General features: G+C 42.2%; 1 long non-coding RNA gene across 2 annotated transcripts in view; it reads right to left on the minus strand.

The window, feature by feature from the left end:
* Positions 1 to 265: 265 nt before the first annotated feature.
* Positions 266 to 4,907, minus strand: part of LOC135098393 (uncharacterized) — a 58,282-nt gene continuing 53,640 nt past the window's right edge. For both annotated transcript variants that reach the window (XR_010266945.1, XR_010266944.1), the window contains exon 5: positions 266 to 2,487. This is a non-coding gene — a long non-coding RNA (uncharacterized LOC135098393). The remainder of the gene's footprint in view (positions 2,488 to 4,907) is intronic.

The following is a 4,907-nucleotide window of genomic DNA, read 5'->3' on the forward strand; positions in this document are numbered from 1 at the left end:
AGTACTTTAAATCCTTCTCTCATTATACTAGGTGTGCCAGGACAGGTAGGAGTGGAAGACGTATGGGTTCAGATGCAATGCAGGAAGCTGCCTGCCATTGTCATTAGATGTGTGTATCGACACCCTAAAGCTTTAGCCTCATCCTTTGACAACATAGAGGAGGTTTTCAAGGTGGTGTGTTTGCGAGGCAAAAGTGTTTTTATCTTGGGTGATTTTAATGATGATATGTTGATATAAGGAAATAGAATTAGCAAAATAATAAGAGATAAGTTGATTCAGTTTTATTGATAAACCCACAAGAAAAACCTGACATTGAGCTACTCTACTGGATCTTATTATCACTAATAAACCTGAGGTAGTTTTATCCCTTGACGTGGTCCCTCAGTTAATTGCAGATCATGATCTCGTGTCCGTCGCTATAAATGTAAGAAAACCTCGCAAAATACCGGTGATAAAAAGCCTCCCTGATCTGAAGCACTGTGATAAAGACACTTTCTGTTTGCTGCTTTTATACAATGTGTATTGTATCAATAATGTGTTTTTAACTGACGACCTTAACAAATAAGTGTATATTTTTAATGAGGTTTTTAGTTTTCCTCTTGATGTGTGTGCCCCTGTTGTGACTAAAGCTGTGAAAGGCACACTAGCACCATGGATGAGTGGCGATGTTCGTGAGGCAAAGGAGGAACGTAATAGGTTGCAAAGAGAGTTAAAAGTCGGTACAAATAACGTTGGATTGAGGGAACGTTATAAAGCTGCTAAAGCATATCAAAGCACTCATTAATACCTCTAAGGCAGAGCATTATCAAGGTCGTCTAAAAGATTGTAAAGGAAATATCTCTGCAACATGGAAAGTTACTGAGGAAATTATTCCTAATCAGAAAAAAAAAAAACATGATACTCACAATTTTGGTAACGTAAATGAAAAACTGACTTCAATAAATTCTTTTCAAATGTTGGGGAGACTACTTTCAGACGTTCTCAGGAAGAACTAAGAAGTGAAGGGGTAGTAGTAACTGTTCATCATCCTCAAGTAAATACCATTAAAGTGAACTCTGCTTGTAGACCTGAGCCCGTGGACGCTGACACCCTTATCTTAACCGTTAAAGACCTCGATGTAACCAACTCCATCGGGTCGGACGGAATAGCATTAAAGTTTGTCCGGGATGCGCTCTGTGTCACTGTCCTCTCCTCAGCTGTATCATCAGCATGTCCTTGGTGACTGGCGTGTTCCCCGAGTCATGGAAACATGCACTGGTTGTCCCCCTGTATAAAAATGGTGATCCCGATGTTGTAACTAAACAATGGTCTCATGTTTAATTCTTCCAAGACTCAGTGTGTTTTTATAGGTAATCGCCAGCTTTTATCTCACACTCCCCCAAACACGACTGTGAATGTTAATGGAAATGTAATACATCCAAGTAAGCACGTGAAAAACTTGTGAGTTTGCTTGGATAGTTACTTGCTTTTTGACGTCCATATTAATGAGCTGAAAAGGAAAGTGGTGGGTATTTTAATGTATGTAAGTTGAATTAGTGAAAACCCAGATAAGGACAGCAGGATCATGGTGACACAGGCCCTTGTATTAACCTTAATTAACTGTTGTATTAGAATATGGGGACTACAAATGATGCATTAATGTCTGGTGTGCAAAAGTTACAGAATGCTGCAGGAAGGGTTGCCATAGGTGGAGTTAAGAAATATGATCACGTGTCTCCATTTTATAAAGAACTCCAATGGCTACGAATAAAGCACAGACATGTTTTACAAGTGGCTACAACAATATTTAAGATTTTACGAGGGTTTCATCCAAAATAGTTTTTATCACTATGTAACAGGCAAGCCATCACCAGTAGCGTCACAAGACACAGGCACAGGTTGCTTGTACCGGCCACCTACACACTCTCTGCTGATAGGCGCACTGTCATATTGGGAACCACAGTGTGGAACTCTCTCCCGCTCTCCCTCACACAGGACACATCTATAAACTCTTTTAAGGCTGGACTTGAAAAAAATAAAATAAAATAAATAAATAAAATAGCCAAAAATATATTTAGTTAGGTTTGTTTCACCTTGATGTTTTCATTGTAAGTGTACCAGTGTATGTACGTTAACTTAGCATTTTTGTGGTGCATCTATTATAGACGAGTGATCCTCAACTTTATTGTATTTACATTGTTAAATATCACCGGTATTAAATCATATTTGTATACTTGACTACTTGTAAAATGTGTAACAACCACTTTGGTGGATAATAAACAATTTAATCTAATCTAATCTAATCTCTCTCTCTCTCTCTCTCTCTCTCTCTCTCTCTCTCTCTCTCTCTCTCTCTCTCTCTCTCTCTCTCTCTCTCTCTCTCTGTCACCGTGGTGGAAGATATTAGAGGTGGGTGTGGGAGAGGCTTGTTTGAGATTCCAAGTTGTGAGCGCCGCGTCCGTATGACAGCATACAAGCTGTTTTCTCTCATGATGCCCCGACATGGATCTGTAAAAATTAGGTTAGGTTAGGAACATGTTAAGTTAGGTTAGGAATGTTTTTTTATAAGCTTCCAGTGACAGATTAACAAGATTTCCGCATTACTGACAGGAGAAATACTATTTCAGTATGTTGTTGTGTAAGTCATAGGGTTTTTTTTAATGGTGTTCTTATGGTTCAGATTAACAAGATATCTGCATCATTAACAAGAGAAACACCTTTTTAACGGGTTGTAGTTGCAAGGGTTTTTAATGTTTTTTTTTTTTTTTTTTTTTTTTTTTTTTTAGTATTGACATCATCCGCGTCACCGCCCCCGCAAGACAGATGACGGCGCAAGCAGTCTGGCCTCCCAAGACAACCCTCATTCAGCGGTTGAGGGTCATGACACCACACGCGGAGCTGAAACCATCCCCTTGAGTGTCGGCCCAACACACCACTCACTCTGGTGCCAAGGTTAAGAGTGGTGACTGCCTGAGTGGCGCTGCTTCCCTCAGTGCCTCGGTGGTTAGTGGCGCAGGGGAGCTGACGGACACGCTTTTGTAGGAGTGAGTTTCCTGAGTTTCTGAAGCGAGATATAGACCTTATGAACGTAGATATGTGTAGCGCACCGAAGATAAGGCGAAGCGCAGGCACACAGCAGGCAGACAGCGGGAGACAGCAGCAGCAATAGAGTTGTGTGCCGAGGTGTGGCACACTCAGATCGCGGAGCCATGAAGACAGGCGGGTCGCTGGTCGCTTTGTACTTCGTGGTGTTCGCGGGCAGTACTTCGTGATGTCCTACTGCCTTCAATGTCTCCACTGTAGTTGTGTCAAAGAATTGTGTGGTTTTCCATGTATTTTCACGTGTTTCATGTGTTTATTCGGTGCTTGATCAAGATGTGAGAAACGGTACTCTCTGTGGTCCTTCGCATGCAGTGACCCTGTGTGTTATTATGACTTGTACTGTGTTAATATACGAGTACTTCATTTATTAAGCGGTGATCAAAATATTGTATGTTGTGTGTGTTGATACAAGTGTTTAGTGATGGAGAGTGAGCGTCACTGTGTTACGTGTGGCTCTAAATGAGTCCTCCATATTATCTGAAACAATGTGTAATTCATTGTTTAGTGTACGATTTGCCTCATTCTATTCACTTGACTTGACCTGAACACTGGAATAAGTTATCATGTGCAGTCATTGCTATTAGCTTGCATGTGTAGGCACAACCTGAGTATTTGCAAACCACTAAGAGAGAGAGAGAGAGAGAGAGAGAGAGAGAGAGAGAGAGAGAGAGAGAGAGGTTTCTATAAAAGCATGGCTGCATTATTGCCAAACACTTCCGTGGTGACGCCTCCTCGCCTTGCAGGTTCTCGCAGGAGCCTCAGACAGCTTGTGCCGGGATCTTTTCACTGTAACGTGGGCTGTAGCGGCGGCGGGGGACAGGTGGCGTCTGTGAGATAAATAAACAGAGGTGACACTCAGCGGGAACACGGCTCCCCCTCACCACCTCGCCTTCTCGCCTCCTGGCCAGGGATAAACACTTGACGCTAAACTTGCCCACCACAATATAGTGAGATGGAGCACTTGTGTGTGTGTGTGTGTGTGTGTGTGTGTGTGTGTAATCTGCAATACCTGCATTAATTTTTTCTCCTTCACTTCTTTCAGGTGAGCCATCTCTTCTATCCTTGGTAGTTACTTGTGTCTTGCCAAAGGCACTAATGGAGTCACTTCATCCTGTCAACTTTCCCTAATACATCTCAGTAACCTGCAGGTAACCACTAAGTGTCACTGAGCCACAGCATTCATTCTTGCCCGTCGCCACTGCTGTCTTACTGGGTCGAGTCCCTCAGTCACTTCATTCCTTGAGAACTCTCTTACTCTGAGATCTAAGGCATTTATCTCTTCTTTGCTTCTTTCCACACATCCATACCCATTGTAGCTGCTTACTACACAATAACAAGTCTGTTTAATATACAAACAATTCTTATCGTCTTCACATCTCGTTAATCTGTGCCCTTCATTCCCGCCAGCTTCTCTTGCTCTCTCAATGCATTCAAGTTCCCTATAAAAATTATGAGATCTCTGAGGAATGTCTCTCTTTCACTGCCTTTTTTACTCGTCCATCCTTTCATGTCCCCCTTCAGTTATCCATCACAGCATCTTCATCTTCTGGAAGTCTACAGTGTGTATCAGAAATCTCTAAGGAGTTTCTCTCTTCGTCACTTCTCTTCACTCGTGCAGTTCCTTCATCCTTCGCGGTGTCTCTCGTCTTACCATTAGTTACCCATTGCAATCTCTTCACCGTTGAAAACTCTACAAGTGTGCAAACAATTCCTCTCCTTGTCTTCCTCTCCACTTCTTTTCTCTCATCTCTGGCTGGCCTCTCCTACTCTCGTGTTAGTCTACTACACTCACTTCATTCCGTCAAATTTCTCTACTGAGTATTTGG

Source organism: Scylla paramamosain, unplaced genomic scaffold (genome assembly GCF_035594125.1).
Source record: "Scylla paramamosain isolate STU-SP2022 unplaced genomic scaffold, ASM3559412v1 Contig59, whole genome shotgun sequence".
In the NCBI taxonomy this organism is placed as follows: Eukaryota; Metazoa; Arthropoda; class Malacostraca; order Decapoda; family Portunidae; genus Scylla; species Scylla paramamosain.